Source organism: Lycorma delicatula, chromosome 2 (genome assembly GCF_047948215.1).
Source record: "Lycorma delicatula isolate Av1 chromosome 2, ASM4794821v1, whole genome shotgun sequence".
Taxonomy (NCBI): Eukaryota; Metazoa; Arthropoda; class Insecta; order Hemiptera; family Fulgoridae; genus Lycorma; species Lycorma delicatula.
The window spans coordinates 119,372,423-119,392,376 of NC_134456.1; the positions used below are offsets into that span (position 1 = coordinate 119,372,423).

Here is a 19,954-nt window from a genome sequence, read left to right on the forward strand (position 1 = left end):
GATATATCATAGGTGGTACTTATTTTCATTAGTTCCAGAGTTATAGCCAAATAAAATTTTAATTAATAAAATATTTGGCACTTGCAAGGGGAACGCACATCGGTTCAAATCAGACTTCATTCCTTTTTTTTAACTTTTAAAAACTTCCTTTTTTTTAACTTTTTTTAAATATATTGATTTATTAGTAATTATTAACCTCTGATTGTAAAAAATGTTTACAATAAATAATAATTCAATAATAATGATGAAAAATATGAAAAAATCAGGAGTTATTAGTGAAATAAAATTTTATATTCTTTAAAAAATGTGTACATGTAATTTAATAGGCACATAAGGAAGTCATGTAGTGCCCACATTAATTTTTTTATTTAAATCTCGCATAAAATAAGTTGTTTAAAAATGTAACACATTTAATTATTTGCATTTGTTTATTTGAAAATTTATTTCTATTGCTAGTTCCATAAATCCTTCATACCTTTTAATGTTTACTTAGTCTTTACCAAAAATCTGAAATAAAGTGATTTCAATAACTTGATATGTATAGACGTTTTTGATGACCGGCGCAAAAACGAACCCTGTGACAAAAGTTATGAGCTAATTTAACCATGTTACAGTAATTTATTGATTATACTGTACAGAACAGGAAACCCTTTACATCAGGAAGTAAGATACGCACTAAAATAGTTTTATGTTTTTAATGAAATCAGACTAATTTCAATAAATTTGGTGGGAGATTTTATTCGTTTTATTATTTTGAGTTTAGTTTACTAATGGAGTCTTGTCGATTTTCAGTAATCTACCCAAATTTAAATGATCATGTATTTAAGTGAATCCAAAGACAAAAGAATGTTAGTACCGGGAGAATCTAAACCCAGTTAAAATTAAGTAGGCCATATTTAATACCTTTCGAAAAGTAAATTCAGAAGCATAATCAAAAAACTAATCATTGAATATATTTATCGCTTACTAGGTCCACTGGGCCAGAACATAAAATTATGTAGTGATCAGTACTTCTCAACTTGTCTTTGATTCGACTCCCGGCCTACATTTATTTTGATAAATTTATTCCCTCTCTTTTTCTGTTTAGTCTCCGGAACCAGCGTAAGGAACCAGCTTCAGAGGATGAATGAGGATGATAATTAAGGGGAATGAAGTGTTGTACAGTACAGTACCTAAGTCCTGTACAGTTTCAGGTCGACCACTCCTTAGAAGTGTGGTCAATTGAAACCCAACCACCAAAGAACAGCGGAGCTGCCGTTCCCACTGCTTGCACGAGTGGGTGGTAGCGATGAGACACGGGGACTCTCGCACCCCCGAGCGAAAAAGACCGTGTACCGGTGGGGGTGTCCCACTCGGGGTGTCCCCGTTAGAAGCATTGGCATAAAGACCGAGTTCCGGCTTCCGGATTGGGGACCCAGGAACGGCATAGCCGGGCCAGGTGGATCCTACTCTGGGGTTTGAGGCGGGCGCAAAGTGAGATCCGACCGGCGGGCCGAGACGTGAAGGACCATTCGAGTAAAAGACACTCCCCTGGGCTGTGTAATACTTAATTGCAACATACGGCCCAGAGAAGAAGAAAAAAATAAAAATAAAACACCAAAGAACACCGGTATCCCCCATCTATTATTCAAATCCGTATAGAAGTAAGTACCTTTACTAGAATTTGAACATTAGAATTCTCGACTTTGAAATCAGCTGATTTGCAATGACGAGTTAACCACTAGACCAGCCCGGTGGGCTGATAAATTTATTATAAATAAAGAAAAATCATTGTTAAATTGAGAATTATTATTAACTTGAGAAGCCATTTTTCCTTTTTACAAATATTTCAGGAAATAGAAAAAAAACATTTTTTTCCAGGCTTTAATTTTTGAAATTTTAATGTTTTAACGAAATAAATTCTATTTTAAAGTGTAAATTTTAACGTAAATAGAAAATTATGATCTCCAGCGACAACATAAATATTGTTTAAAATAAAATGCGGCTATACAAAGAAAAATGTTAAATTTTCGTTTAAGTTACAAGTTTAGGTTAAGTTGTAAGTTACAATTTACAAAGTTAGGGAAAAAATCTTAATCCTCTTGTAAAAAATAAATAAAAATAGAGTAAATTTCGTTAAGTTGTTTTTATTGATACAGAAATTTATTCACGTACGTAGAAACGACGCTCAGACTCAATTTTTAAACTATGCTTGTTATTTTAAAATTTTATTTACACGATTCATTTACACATTAGAATTAATAATAGATTTTAATAATATTATTTCTTTGAGAAACAATATTACAATTTTCTTTAAATAAAAATTCAGTTATTGTGAAATATTTAAACGTATCATCGGATATATTTTACCAAATTTAATTTATCCCGTTTTTCTTATCTAAGTGTAAAAATCAGATCTACAAGGTAATTATTTTTCTTTAATTCTTGAAGTATAATAAAAAAAAATAATCATATTATGAATGTTAAAAAAAAAAAATGATATATACTTGTGTTTTTAATTTATTTATAATTATTCTTTATAAGTTAACGATCAGTAAGATTAATCTATTAGCCTCTTTTAATAATTGTTAAAATTAAATTGCCTATTATAGATCGTTATTGGGATATTCAGGCTCACATCTATAGTTCTTATTTTATATGGTAGGTAGCAAGGAACTTGGTTTATAAAGAAAAAAAATATATATAATCTATAATTAGTGGAATATGTATGTTTATTAATTTATTTAAACATTTGTTCTTTTTACTTTGTAGCTTAAACAAAAGAAGAAATACACACTTACTGTTAGTTACACAAGTACACGACATATGCGCTAACCCTGCGTCATAAGTTTATGAATATTTTACGTGTAATTAACCGATCTACTCCTTTCGTGTACAAAAAAAAAGAGTGGTGAACTGTTATTTGCAGAAATAATTTATTACTTTACTCGTATTAGAATAACTACCTAAATAAAACAATTGTATAATTATCCAGACTTAATACTATAAAAGTTGTTTAATGTTATTCACAGTTGTCGAACTTTTATTTAAGTTAACAGAAAGCCTAGCCTACTTTTACTTCTAATCCTTTATTTTAATTTTATTATTATTCTTTATAGATTTCAAATTTAATTAGGCAAATAATGAAAATAAGTATCGAATTACTTATTATATAGATAAGTTTCTATTTACAATTTTCTTTTAATTATTTTTAAAATAGTTAAAATTAAAACAATTTGTTAATTTTGCTTTGATGTGCATCCAAAGAGTTTTAGATTTAAATTCATTTAGAAAATTTTACCAAGACTTGATCAGGTTTAGTATTTTCCATCTATAAATTTGTCGCAGCGTATTCCCTTCCAGAAATTACATTGTTAAATAAATAAATATATTTATTAAAAGAACTGCATTTGTTGAATTAGGATTTTAAAGGTTCTCGGGAAGTTATAATGTAAAGTAGAATTTCTAGAGCAGAAGAAACATAAGAAAAAAATTATGGCCTATCTCTAAAAGATTATTAAAAAAACAATGAACAAATGGACATCTTCATAATTATTCATAAAAGTAAAATAAAGTCAAACTAAAATAAAAAAAAATGTGCGAGGAAGTTTTATGGAGAAGTAAAATAGCTTTATAATATTAATAACAATAAGGAAAACGAAATAGAGAGAAAAATGTTTTTCGAATGAAAAAGTTAAAAGCGGGCCAAAAATCGTACATAGTTTCCTTAACATATAATTATTAGCCGTTGTAGTAAAAGAAAAAATGTATAATAATCGGGTAGCAACTGGACCAAGGACTAGAACGTTGAAGAATTTTAATCCATACCTCAGCTATTATCAGTTAAAACGCAATTTTTTATCTTCACTTTCCTATCGCTTAGTAATATTTTATTCTATATAAATTAGATTTATAACTAGATGTTGGATTATATACAGAGATAAAAAGTGATGGATTAATTTACTTTAGAATTAGTAACGAAACAGAAACCATTGTATGAATAGAAATTTTCATTTGCTGTAGCTTAGGAATATCTAATTGTACTTTATAGAAACAAATGAAGAGTAACGCCTTCAAACAATCCTGAGAAAATAAAAATAATGATTTAAGTTTTTGAATAATACTTTTAAAAAATAATAAGTTGAAGAAATCGTAATACTATTCGGAAATGGTAGAAAGATTTACTACTAAATTGGGTTTTATTTAATTAAATCTTTTTATTATTACAAGGCGCTCCATCGTGTAAACACTAAAAGTCAGCCTTCATTTACAATTATGTGAGGGATGTCGTCCGTAATTGAATTTTACATTATTTTAATGTTAAATGTGGGGAATCTGTTACTAGCAAACATGCTTCTAAATTTCAGTATTCTGTTATATTCTGTGAAATTGTGTTTGCAATTAATGTATAACTTTTAAAAAAAGGAATAACCTATCAAAGATATTACATTGTTTGTCTGTATTTCTGATCTGTTATTAATTCTTGAGCTGGAAATCTACTGAGTTAAAATAATTATTTATAAAAAGAGATATTCATTGTTTTAAACAAAAAAACGATGTCAATCAGGACTTACGTTCAAAATTATAATTTTTAAATTGATCATTTAAAAATAAAAAAAAAAATAAGGAAAATAAGGAAAAATAAAATTTAACTCTTCGCTGATCACGAACCAAAAAACTAAGATTACTCGTTTATATGATTGGGCATAATTTACTAAAGCAATTAAATTTTATAATTGTCTATTAATTACCAACTTAAACCAGCTTCCTTAGAGTTTAGAAAGCATTACAAATATGTTTTTTTGTCACGTGATGACACTAAATGGAAACCCGTAGATGAATGATCCCCTCTTTAGAAACATTGATGTGATAATAGCGATAACTGTTTCGTCCAAAAATAAATCGATTTTTGAAAGTTCTGGCCTCTTTTTTTATTTTTTCTAAATTTTGTTACGCCAAAAAGTAGGCTTTATACTTGTGAACGTCTCACCTAAAAGCTATAGGCTACCTAACCGTACATGTATGTAGAAATTTTGTAAACGAAATAAAAAATGGTTTTTAAAATTGTTTTAAAAGACTCCGATGTCTTGTTTTAGACATAATTCGACTGGAATAAAGTTGGTAGTTCTGAAATTTAATTCTGAAAATTAAAACAAGTTGGTATTCTTTTCATGTTTTTTTAAAATAACATAGTTAGCACACCCTGTCTTACCAAATTTATTTCACGTCTCCGATTAACTTAAATCAAGACTGAAGTCAAAAGGCTCAAGGCCAATGAACTTTCAACAATATGATTAATCGGTACTGTAATATTTAAATATTATTTCGATTTCAAGGTTCTATGACAATAAGTACTAATAAAGTTTGCCTTGATTATAAAGTGCACCTTAGTTTTTTAAAAGCAAAACGCGTAAAAATAATGCACCTGAAATTTGGAGTGATACCATATTATAATATCAATTTCAAGACAATTAGATAAAATTTATTTATAAGCTCTTATTTATTCATTTTCTATATGATTAGGATAAATGTTATAAAAAATATAAATAATAATTCTAAATCATGAAAATTGACAAATATTGAAAGAGAAAATTACTAATTCTAAAAATAATATTATGTTGATTTTTTTTTTAATATTTTGTAATTATTATTAAAATATCTTATGATTTATTTAAATAACTAGTAATTAATTATTTCAGAAAAATCTTCTTTTTTTTAATTATTATCTATTTAATTTTATATATTTAGTTTGTAAGTTTATTAAAAATAATTTCGCTATTAATAGAAACAAACAGCAGTAATACACAGTAATCTTAATTAGGTACTAACTATTCACCAGTTATTAACTTTTTTTTTACGCAATTGAGTATACCCATTTTCAATTACTTTGTACCTTATTCTCAATAGGATATTAAACCTTTTAATAATATTATTAAAATTATTACTCAGAATTTTAAACTGAATAGAATTTTTTATAAAAATAACTGATATTATTTTAAATAAAATGCTTTTTTTAAATAATAAATGCTTATTTCCAATATATAATAAATGCATGCATTGTCCATTATTTACTTGTATGATGATACTCTGAACGTTTTATACAATTAAACTTTTACACGAAATGTTTTCGTAAAAAAAAAATACAACCTAAAAAAAATTATAAAGTTATTTCAAAGGGTAAGAATATAAGTGCATTCACGCAGAAAACCTAGTCTACAGGTATTTTTGATATAAAAATAACCTTTGTTTTGTTATTCAAAAGGGGTAACCTAATCTTACAAAAATGAAAACATATGCCACAACAGATATTACTCGTAATGTATAAAATAAAATTATAATTTTATTCCATGCAGCCTACACGCTATCTGCTAATCTATCAATAAACGTAATAATAAAAATTATTATTATCATTGTAAACATTTTTCCAATAAAATTTACGTTTTATAATTTTTGGATGCAAGAATAGAATAGTTGGCTATACGGTCCGTCATCTGTTTACAAGCGATTTGCTGTTGCGATGTCTGCTACTATCATTAAAAAATTAGCTTTTTATAACGTTAGCTTTTTGGTGATATTACATCTTAATGACTCCATGATTAGAACCTACCGCTTGTTAAATCTGGATACGATTTCATCTGTCTGCCGGTAAAGTTAAAAAATTGACTTTATCTCATTTCGGTTAGATTACGTGTTTTTAATAAATTATAATTATTCTCAATAAGTACATCAATAGACTGTTGCGGTATCTGAGTGATACTAGAATTAAGAACTTAATTTAGGGTTTTTCTTACGCGGGATCCCTTATGGTGGAATACTGCGTGCGCAGTGAAAATAGTCTAGCGGTGATGTTCCGATTTTTTTACCCGTTTGTTATTTATGTTCAAGTTTATTATCCAATGTTTACTGTTTAATTGTTTACGATCACTTAGTTTTATTTAAGTCGCTTATGACTTTTATCGTTGATGTGACTATAAACAAACGACGAAATTTAAAGCAAAATAAAAACTTCTTTTTTTTTCTCAAATTTGTAAAGCATTTTTTTATTTACTTATTTTTTTTATATTTATAGTAAGAGTTGAAATAAAACTTTACAAATAAGTCAGTGATTATTCTGGAATAATTAAAGTACTACTCAAAGCTAAAAACATAAAAAGTAATTACATGCTAAAATTAATTATCTTTGTATTCCAATTATGAAAATTTATTAATATTTTTACACTAACATTCGGAATTTGAAGATATAACATTTTTCTCGGGACAGTCCCTCACTAGAGGATTGTTTACCGACAATATCATTCGTTCTCAAAAATAACGATGTAAAATTAAATTATTTTATGTAATTGATTGTTTAATATTATAGTAATAAAAAATAATAATTCATTCTAAAATTGAATAATTAAAAAAATTGTAACTAATAAAAAAATTTGTTTCGTTGTTCGTGTTTTTGCCAGTGAAATATTTCTCATTCCTAACACTCTTAAATAAAGACTAAATGTATCCAAATGTAACGTGCAATACAAACATATAATAAAACTTAATTTATTGTTAAACTATAAATTATAAATATTATTAATAAAAACCGCACATAAAAAGAAAGTCAGTGCATAGATTATAATAGAAATTAGCAGTCAAAGAATGCTTCATTATTTATAGTAGTTTACACGTGACAATCAAAACAACAATCCTCCGTATATTAAAGAGAAATTAATTTAATTTTATTAGGCGTACATCTCTTAAAACCTATCTAATTTACAAACTGGATAATCTTTACTCGTAGTAACTGAAGTCTCATATATTTTCTTTAAACTTTAAATCTTGTTATAGAGGTGCATAAAGTAATTAATTATGAGATTTAAATGAATGGTTAATACGTTCAATTATTTAACATTCTTTTCTTTATTGTGTTAATGATATAGTCATAATAATCAGCCTTTAAATCCTAAACAAATCCTATTTGAAAATCATCAAATTATTTGCTTTTACAACTTATATCTATGTGTATTTTAATGATATATCAAAAGTATATTTTTATTCGTAATATTTTTTTCATTCCTGATATATTATATATTTATTGTATTATTTAAAAAGGATATTGTTTTATTCGGAGTAAATATTATCAGAGTGTAAATTAGTGTGTAACATTTTTATTTTTATAATAGTAAAATTAAAATTATAAAATCATCTTTCCACTGACAGTAGGCCTACCTTATCATAAATATGAAATAATCCTAAAAAAAATATAGCAAATATGGAATTAAAAAAAAAATAGCAATAACTAACGATGCAAAAGTAACATATTTCAATTTTATATAAGAAGAGTTATATTAGAAATACAGTAACTTCACAAATATATACATTTTGGTTATTTATATACTTCAATAGCTTTTCTTTGAACATCTTAAAAATATTTATATTAATTTTTCTCATAACATTATTAAAATTCTTTAAATGTAAATATTTTTTTCCGATACATAACAACAAAATTTAAAAGCAGACTACAAATTAATTATAACTATTTCTAAATATTATTTTCATAGTTTTCTACACTAAAACTAAATATTAAGGTAAAATAATAAGGTTAAAAATTAAAAATCGTTTGTCAACATAGTAAGATTTAAAAATAAACAATTACCATCGGAACAATATAGTTAACCTATTAAGTATATAGTGCGCTTAGCGAACAGCATTTTATCTGAAATAGTATGAAATAAACAATTATTCGGATTTATATACACAAAAAATAAATCTAGATGAAATGCGCATGCTATAACTAATAATATAGGTTATGTGAGACTTCGTTAAAAACAAAAAAAAAATATATATACGAAAGATTTTGCGGTAAATAACCTATGAACTTATTTATTTAAATGTCATAATGAAAGAAGAAGGCGTTTATAAAACCCTATAACTTACTTATACAGTAGATGACAGTCAAAAAATAAAGAATACTCGAGGATTTATAACAAATTACATATATTAAGTTTAGATTATAAAGAGGTACTTACAACAACTTTTATTAACACCCTTTTATTGTTTTAAATTATTTATTCGTTTATAAATCTCTTTAAATGATGATTGACCTACGATTATAAATAAATATTATCAATCAAAATACGATTGATGTTTACCGAATGATTTTTATGTTTGCGATTATTTCTGATAATTCATAGATTAACAGAATTACAACCTATTTAATTTTTAAAAAATCAGTTAAATATCTATGATAAGTTAATATAGGCTTTTGTATGTCAAAAGTTCTCTTCTAATTATCGTAGAACAATAATCACGCTCTTTTCTATATGTCTTTAAAACAAAAAAGGGATTTGTTGATAAATTTAATACATCGCTTATTGTACCTTATGTTTTTTATGGCTTAGAAAAAAAAGTTCCTTTCTAACCCCCGATTACGGTTCCAGCAAGGAAGTTATTGATCTAATGATTATGCAATAAAATTAATTAATATGAACTGTTGCACTGTACTTACCAGGAATCTTTGACAGTTTTATAACGCGAGCTGTATCGGTTGACGCGACACTGGTACAATGCGATATTCAAAAATTCTCTAAAAACCGATTATTCCCCCTCCACTAAAAAAAAAATAAGGGTACAGAAGCGACCGGCAGTCAAGCCCAGTGAGGACCACACGGCGGAATGGTCACTCGGTTTGAGCTTCCAGTGAATGCTTGCTGTAACCCGATGAGAGGAGAAGGCGAGGTAGGCTTCCTCTTCCACTTTCCCACTTCTTTACCGATTTAACCCCACCACAATAATACCTCCCTCACCCTCTCTATTATGTGTTGTGAGGCCGTCCCCCCTTGCCCTCCCATTAGAAATTCATACTCGGCTTATACGCCTTCATACATGCGGTAAACTTAAACCGCTAATTTTGAAAACAAGCACGACTATTACTGTTTAATAAATAATTTAACTCTTTTCTTTAACGTTCGCTTGCGTAAAGGTCCACTTTTTTAATCCGACCATTAAATTCTTCTTTTTTCACGTGAATTTTTTATTCTCGCATGTTCTGACTGAATTTTAAACTTAAATAGTACGTTTTTAATAAAATTGACTGTTTCAAGGTAAAATATTTATTAAACAAATTATATTTTAGTAAACTATATTATTAAATCGATAATATAAATAATAATAATATAGAAATTCATACAATTGCTATCAAAATTTAAAAAAATAAATAACACGATGAAACAAGTTGGCCTCTGAACACTTAGGCCTAATAATATTTTGTTATGTATTAAAAATTCAGATTTTAATGAAACAGGTATCGTTAATGAAACGAGTCACCTCAAACATCCAAGTGATTTAAATCAACAAAATTTTAAAATTAAAATTTAAACAAATTAAAAATTTTTTTAATTTAAATCAACAATGATTTTAAAAAACAAAATGGCCGAAAAACCAAAAATGTTTAACTTAGGAAATAAAGTACTAAACAAAAGCGTGAGAGACGGATTTAAAATATTATACTGATAGTTTTATGTCGGTATTAGATTTTAAAATATAATAACTTTTAAATATGTACATTATTAGAAGCAATCATAAAAATATCAACATAAATAATGAATTAATATACTATACATTAAAATACCTCCTAATAAATCAATTTGTACGAAAATTAGTATTAAACAGTTTTGAACTTTCATTTAAAAAAATATTCAAATAAAATATTACTCCTTCAAACTAGCAGTTTAAAAAATATATTCTAATAAACGTTTTTTTTTTTTTTTTTTTTAATCAAAAAGTTATTCTTCATAGTTATTTCCAGGCAAGAGAACCCCTGTTTAAGAATTTATAATTTATTTATTTCGTTTGTTTTCTTTCGAGATAAAAATAATTTATTCAATTCTTTTATTAGAATGTGTTTACATAATTTAAAAATTAAATTAAAATTTTAAAAAGCAATAATGCTTATTACTAATAAACTCCTTCAAACTATCAAAAATATTTTTTTTATAATTCCTAAAACGACCTATGAATTTATGCGACTCGATCTGTATTTTTTCTACAAAAAGTTATAAGTATTTTTTTAAAAATTATATCATTAATAAAAATTACCTTTAAAATAGTACACACAACATTAAAGATTATTAGAATTTTTCTTTAAATTTTGATTTTTAGAAGTCGGCTTAAAAACTACTACAATTTAATTTAGCGTCAATTTCAAAAAATTAAAATTTAAAGAAAATTTTCCTGTTTTTAACTTTTGTTTAAGTTATTTTTTTTTCTTCTCATTTTACATAACACAGTTTTATGTGTTTGTTCGTTAGTTTAATTTTTATTTAAAATTCGAATAAAACTAAAAACCCGTGGCCTGTTAAGAAAAATAACTACTGGAAAGAAACATAGAAGGCAAGAAACGTTGATCTTCATAAAAGTAAGATAAAGAATGCAGGGAAACGATGTTAAGTGACTGATAACGAGAAGTAAAAAAAGACTATCTGAAATATAATATATATTCTAAAATATATATTATGTAATATTATAATGTCGTTAAATAATAATATTATAATAAATATATAATATATTTCGGTAATATATAGTCTATAATGTTTACCGATTTTTCAAAGAAAAGTACGTATTATTTTCGTTCGCATGGTGGAAGTGGGGTTGAAAATTATTTTTCTTTGTGTTTTGAGGTATTAGAGTACGAATATAAAATTTGCTTAAATTGGAGTCTCCTTATATATATAGGCCTATATATGAAATATTGTGACTCGAAAATCGCCAAAATTACTAGATTAGTTTCATTGAAATTTCAATATATTGTAACAATGTATCTGAAGTTGTGCATGTAAAAATTTAATGAAAATTGATTCAATCGTTCTTGAGTGCTCAACTTAAAGTCGAAAAAATTTGAATGGGGTAAACAAAATAAAATAACGAAAAGTCGGTCATCTTACGCAGATTAGCGCAATAGTTTTCTTCTTACAATAAACTTGAGTTGTCCGGTGAAAATATTTTTAATACTAGAATCATATCAAGTATTACCAGAGTGATTTGTTGGTATTATCGCGTTATAAATCTAATACTAAGTTGTAATGACAAAAAAAAAATTAAATCATTAATGAAGCGATGTTATAAAAAATTATTTTTTAAAATCATAGAAAATTAGTCCATTTGGAAAATATTTAAATGTTCATTTTTAAAATCATAAATGAAACATAATAAAACAAATACTTACAAATTAATAACTGAGAATCTTCCACATTTACTGTTGTCAGTTAAAAATCACTTATGCAGTGATAATCAGGTTCGGTGTTGGATTTACTGTTTTTTTACATCCCATTCGTTTAAGTAAAATTTAGTAATTTTGATTAGTTTTTTTTGCAAAACCTTTTATTTAATACTGATTTTTTTATTTATTCTGTACGAGCAAACCCGGCAATGCTTCGCAATTGCAAGATTTGAGTATATATATATATATATAGATTAAATGAACACAATTGATAACTTCTCTCTTTTTCCCCTTTTCATTTCCCCATTTTCTTTTTTCCCGTTTTTATTTTACCATATTCCCTTTTTCCCTATTGCCTTTTTCTTCTCCTATTCTCTTTCCTTTTCCATTTTCTCTTCTTACTTCCCCTTTCTTTTTTCTCTTTCCCCTTTCCATTTCCTTTTCCCATTTTTCCTTTTTCCCGTTTTCACTTTTTTCTTTTTCCATTCTCCACTTCTTCTCTTCTTACCTTCTTCCGTTTACCTTTTTCGATTTTTCCCTTTTTCCGATTTTTCCCTTTTCCCCGTGCGTAAATCGGTCCAGTAGTTTTTTTAGTTTATAGCGGTCATACATATCGGAAACATTGAAATTAAATCGTAAAATATTTAGAATAGCATGTGCTATTCTAATTTTGTTGGCGCTAAAAAAAAAAACGTGTTTTTACCTGTCACAGGTGTGACATCGTAGGTATATAAATTGTAGGTATATAAAAACACGCGCGTATTCCAATGCAACGTTGTGTCAAAATTTCAAATTAATCGGTGAAGAACTTTCGGAGATTTAAGATTTTGAACAAACGAACATTTACATTTTTATTTATATAGATTCTAAAATAATTTTTATTTAATTTATTCCAACTATGTATATTATTTTAATTAGGTATTTTAAACACATAAATCATAAGAGCAATAACAATTTCAACCTTTTTAGTTACAAGATGGTTAAATTTCTATTGTTATACATGGGATTTCGCAGAAAGAAATGTAACACAAAATATTGGTATGTCTTAGGAAAAGTGTTAAAGAAAAAATCTTTCATAATCGGTTCCTTACTTCCTGAACTAGTTGCGTTCCTATAGTTAATCGGAGACATTATACATTGTTACAAAAACACGTAACGTTTAAGCCTACGTGTGTAAATATTTAAAACGTAATTTATGTTTTATTTTAAAATAATTCTGAATGATAATTTATGTAATTTTTCTTTTTCATAGAACCGATGACTGTAAAAATGACAATGAACAATTACATTCAACTATAGTCATTTGTTTAAAGAAACGTTGTTGTTATGTATAATTGTTTTAGTATTATTTGAAATACTAGGAATTTATTCAAAGCAAATTAATATTTTCTTTCAATTTATCTGTTTTACAGGTTACCTTAGATAGAAAAATTAAATATCACATTGTGTAATCGGTGTTTTTCAAAACTGGTAAAACGATTTAGACAGTTTTGCATCCGCGTAGTACTTCGGACTAGCTAGCACGATACCCTTTATTATAACACAATATCATGGAATTAATTATTTATCCTATGAAACTCCCCCCAAAGTTATTTAATTTCGTTGAACTACGGTAATGTTAATTACATTTAAGTTAGCAACGACCGTTAAAATTTATTCTTCATTTACATAATTTTAAATCAAGACGTTTCCAGTATTATGAAAACATTAGATTGTAAGGAGAAACAGTTTAAGATCTTTCTGAAATGCACTGTAAGAATAAAGCTCAGTTTCCAATTCGTAGTGAATATTTTTAACCGACTGAAAAAGGTAGTTTCTCAATCCAATCCGTATATCTTTTTTTTGTGTAAGTTCAAATTTTAATTTTCCGCAAGCAGACAGATTTCAATTTTAATAATTTTTATTTTTAAGTCCAAGTTCCTTTGACAGTCCCGTTGTTTTTTTTAAAAATAATTAAAGTGTTAATGAAAAACTGAATTATCTTCAGTACAATTTAAAAATATTTTTTACCGTCTTGTAGTATAAAATCGTTATAAGATAATTCTTTGTAGCCTAATCATTCTGATATTCAAATTATTTATATTATAACGCGAAACTTCAAGAGAATTGGTTTAAAAACTTATAAAAAAGTAATAGACTACAATATTACTGCATTCCAGATAGTCTTAAGGCAGAATTTTTATCAGTTATTTATATGGAATTCTCGTTTATTGCTTATATTATTTTTATCAAGATAAAGATTTTTTGACATTCACTTTGGTTTTGAACGGTATTTTTTTATTTTAATGGGCAGTTTTGGTTTTTTTAGGCTTGTTTAAATTTTATATAAAATAAAACTAGCCGATGTAAAGTAAAATAAAATTTATAAAAATACAAAAAGAAGTTTTAAAAAAATATTCTGTACATTATTTCTTAAAATATTGGCTTTTTGAAGTTGACATCAAATTAAACTCCTAAAAACTGCTTGTTATTAATCTGCCTCCAAGTTTTCAAAGTAAAGGATTAGAGAATAATTAAAAATTATAATTTTTAGCGCGATTTCTTAATTCTGTGTTTTTTAAGGTTAATCTATTATTGGAATAATTTAAAAATAAAATACTAGTAACTTTTATAAACAAAAAAACAAATCAAATAACAGCTGTAAAAATATCACGAATTGTTAAGAGTTATAAAAAGGATTAATAAACGGAGTTTTAATAATAAATAATTTTTTTTGTATAATTAATCAATTCACTGAATTTATTATCCTGCTTCTTAGACATTTTTTTTATTTATCTTCTAAAAGTACGAAAAAAATTTTTAATTAACATTTCGATACTAAATTTTGAATAAATATTAATTCACGCCTAACTTGAACAAAGCATCTAGTAACATAATAAAGAATTTTTTTTTTCTTTTGAAAATAAAAGATTTTAACTAGATTTTCAATTAATTTATCTAACAGCTTTTCCAGCTAAAGGATAAAAAAGAAGAAGTATTTTTATTTATTCATTTTGTTTTATATATATGTAATAAAATTGATTTTATTAGCTAAAAAATTAACAGCATTCTTAAATTTTTTAATTAGTATTTTTTACAAAATTTTTTATTAACCTCCGAGACCATCGCTAGGTATTGCTTCAGAGGATGAGATGAATGACAATTGTCGTGTGAAAATACCATACCTGACCGGGATTCGAAACCGGGACATCCGGATGAAAGGCCGTGGCGCTACCACCCGCGCCACGGAGGCCGGCTTTTTTACAGAATTTGGAAAATAATCGTACACCTGCAATGGAATTTTTTTTTGTTTTCGTTCTTTACATGAAATAAGAAGTTAAAATATACCGATATACAAAATTTAAAACATGTAGAATACAAATATACTCATTTTCATTTGGAAAATGCTGCTGATGTCAGGAATGTAATAGATAAATTTAACAAATCAATGTTCGTGTCTTTTAAAACGAAGTGACAGCTGTCGAGCGTAACCATTAAATGCCGCATAACATTATATTAAGCGGGATCCAGTTACACCAAAAAACAAAATAAATTGTTTAAAAAGAACTGGTATTTTGCACGTATAAACTCGTAAATGATTTTATTATTTCAAGAATAATCAAGATTAATCAGAATATAAGGATTAAACAACTTTAAAAACAATTAAGTTTTTTTCTCGACTATACTATTTTACAATATTTAATTTCATTTATAATTTGAAAGTTTATCTTTATAATGTCAGAATGAATATTTCAGAAATTGTGCCGTTATTTGAACACAACAAATTAAATTTTATTGTAACCGTGAGTATTGAAATTCATTTAAAAAAGTTTCCCTCTTCTTATAGGATTTAGAAATAGTCCTGTATCAACATAAAATATTTGTATTAAACCGAAATGCTACCCACCGGTTCTAATAATTATTTCTAAACATATTTGATAGATTACTTATGAATTAGAAATAAAAAATATTTATTAGAAGTATAATTTTGTATTAGTAATTATTAATTAGGCATATTTACAATTAAGTTTTTTTCTCGACTATACTATTTTACAATATTTAATTTCATTTATAATTTGAAAGTTTATCTTTATAATGTCAGAATGAATATTTCAGAAATTGTGCCGTTATTTGAACACAACAAATTAAATTTTATTGTAACCGTGAGTATTGAAATTCATTTAAAAAAGTTTCCCTCTTCTTATAGGATTTAGAAATAGTCCTGTATCAACATAAAATATTTGTATTAAACCGAAATGCTACCCACCGGTTCTAATAATTATTTCTAAACATATTTGATAGATTACTTATGAATTAGAAATAAAAAATATTTATTAGAAGTATAATTTTGTATTAGTAATTATTAATTAGGCATATTTACAATTAAGTTTTTTTCTCGACTATACTATTTTACAATATTTAATTTCATTTATAATTTGAAAGTTTATCTTTATAATGTCAGAATGAATATTTCAGAAATTGTGCCGTTATTTGAACACAACAAATTAAATTTTATTGTAACCGTGAGTATTGAAATTCATTTAAAAAAGTTTCCCTCTTCTTATAGGATTTAGAAATAGTCCTGTATCAACATAAAATATTTGTATTAAACCGAAATGCTACCCACCGGTTCTAATAATTATTTCTAAACATATTTGATAGATTACTTATGAATTAGAAATAAAAAATATTTATTAGAAGTATAATTTTGTATTAGTAATTATTAATTAGGCATATTTACAATTAAGTTTTTTTCTCGACTATACTATTTTACAATATTTAATTTCATTTATAATTTGAAAGTTTATCTTTATAATGTCAGAATGAATATTTCAGAAATTGTGCCGTTATTTGAACACAACAAATTAAATTTTATTGTAACCGTGAGTATTGAAATTCATTTAAAAAAGTTTCCCTCTTCTTATAGGATTTAGAAATAGTCCTGTATCAACATAAAATATTTGTATTAAACCGAAATGCTACCCACCGGTTCTAATAATTATTTCTAAACATATTTGATAGATTACTTATGAATTAGAAATAAAAAATATTTATTAGAAGTATAATTTTGTATTAGTAATTATTAATTAGGCATATTTACAATTAAGTTTTTTTCTCGACTATACTATTTTACAATATTTAATTTCATTTATAATTTGAAAGTTTATCTTTATAATGTCAGAATGAATATTTCAGAAATTGTGCCGTTATTTGAACACAACAAATTAAATTTTATTGTAACCGTGAGTATTGAAATTCATTTAAAAAAGTTTCCCTCTTCTTATAGGATTTAGAAATAGTCCTGTATCAACATAAAATATTTGTATTAAACCGAAATGCTACCCACCGGTTCTAATAATTATTTCTAAACATATTTGATAGATTACTTATGAATTAGAAATAAAAAATATTTATTAGAAGTATAATTTTGTATTAGTAATTATTAATTAGGCATATTTACAATTAAGTTTTTTTCTCGACTATACTATTTTACAATATTTAATTTCATTTATAATTTGAAAGTTTATCTTTATAATGTCAGAATGAATATTTCAGAAATTGTGCCGTTATTTGAACACAACAAATTAAATTTTATTGTAACCGTGAGTATTGAAATTCATTTAAAAAAGTTTCCCTCTTCTTATAGGATTTAGAAATAGTCCTGTATCAACATAAAATATTTGTATTAAACCGAAATGCTACCCACCGGTTCTAATAATTATTTCTAAACATATTTGATAGATTACTTATGAATTAGAAATAAAAAATATTTATTAGAAGTATAATTTTGTATTAGTAATTATTAATTAGGCATATTTACAATTAAGTTTTTTTCTCGACTATACTATTTTACAATATTTAATTTCATTTATAATTTGAAAGTTTATCTTTATAATGTCAGAATGAATATTTCAGAAATTGTGCCGTTATTTGAACACAACAAATTAAATTTTATTGTAACCGTGAGTATTGAAATTCATTTAAAAAAGTTTCCCTCTTCTTATAGGATTTAGAAATAGTCCTGTATCAACATAAAATATTTGTATTAAACCGAAATGCTACCCACCGGTTCTAATAATTATTTCTAAACATATTTGATAGATTACTTATGAATTAGAAATAAAAAATATTTATTAGAAGTATAATTTTGTATTAGTAATTATTAATTAGGCATATTTACAATTAAGTTTTTTTCTCGACTATACTATTTTACAATATTTAATTTCATTTATAATTTGAAAGTTTATCTTTATAATGTCAGAATGAATATTTCAGAAATTGTGCCGTTATTTGAACACAACAAATTAAATTTTATTGTAACCGTGAGTATTGAAATTCATTTAAAAAAGTTTCCCTCTTCTTATAGGATTTAGAAATAGTCCTGTATCAACATAAAATATTTGTATTAAACCGAAATGCTACCCACCGGTTCTAATAATTATTTCTAAACATATTTGATAGATTACTTATGAATTAGAAATAAAAAATATTTATTAGAAGTATAATTTTGTATTAGTAATTATTAATTAGGCATATTTACAATTAAGTTTTTTTCTCGACTATACTATTTTACAATATTTAATTTCATTTATAATTTGAAAGTTTATCTTTATAATGTCAGAATGAATATTTCAGAAATTGTGCCGTTATTTGAACACAACAAATTAAATTTTATTGTAACCGTGAGTATTGAAATTCATTTAAAAAAGTTTCCCTCTTCTTATAGGATTTAGAAATAGTCCTGTATCAACATAAAATATTTGTATTAAACCGAAATGCTACCCACCGGTTCTAATAATTATTTCTAAACATATTTGATAGATTACTTATGAATTAGAAATAAAAAATATTTATTAGAAGTATAATTTTGTATTAGTAATTATTAATTAGGCATATTTACAATTAAGTTTTTTTCTCGACTATACTATTTTACAATATTTAATTTCATTTATAATTTGAAAGTTTATCTTTATAATGTCAGAATGAATATTTCAGAAATTGTGCCGTTATTTGAACACAACAAATTAAATTTTATTGTAACCGTGAGTATTGAAATTCATTTAAAAAAGTTTCCCTCTTCTTATAGGATTTAGAAATAGTCCTGTATCAACATAAAATATTTGTATTAAACCGAAATGCTACCCACCGGTTCTAATAATTATTTCTAAACATATTTGATAGATTACTTATGAATTAGAAATAAAAAATATTTATTAGAAGTATAATTTTGTATTAGTAATTATTAATTAGGCATATTTACAATTAAGTTTTTTTCTCGACTATACTATTTTACAATATTTAATTTCATTTATAATTTGAAAGTTTATCTTTATAATGTCAGAATGAATATTTCAGAAATTGTGCCGTTATTTGAACACAACAAATTAAATTTTATTGTAACCGTGAGTATTGAAATTCATTTAAAAAAGTTTCCCTCTTCTTATAGGATTTAGAAATAGTCCTGTATCAACATAAAATATTTGTATTAAACCGAAATGCTACCCACCGGTTCTAATAATTATTTCTAAACATATTTGATAGATTACTTATGAATTAGAAATAAAAAATATTTATTAGAAGTATAATTTTGTATTAGTAATTATTAATTAGGCATATTTACAATTAAGTTTTTTTCTCGACTATACTATTTTACAATATTTAATTTCATTTATAATTTGAAAGTTTATCTTTATAATGTCAGAATGAATATTTCAGAAATTGTGCCGTTATTTGAACACAACAAATTAAATTTTATTGTAACCGTGAGTATTGAAATTCATTTAAAAAAGTTTCCCTCTTCTT

General features: G+C 25.3%; 1 protein-coding gene across 1 annotated transcript in view; it reads right to left on the minus strand.

Annotated features, from left to right (window-relative positions):
• Window positions 1-9,589, minus strand: part of LOC142320242 (paired box protein Pax-4-like) — a 151,653-nt gene extending 142,064 nt beyond the window's left edge. The window contains exon 1 of the mRNA XM_075357940.1: window positions 9,464-9,589. The gene's annotated coding sequence lies outside the window, so the exon portion shown is untranslated. The remainder of the gene's footprint in view (window positions 1-9,463) is intronic.
• Between the last annotated feature and the right edge of the window lie 10,365 nt (window positions 9,590-19,954).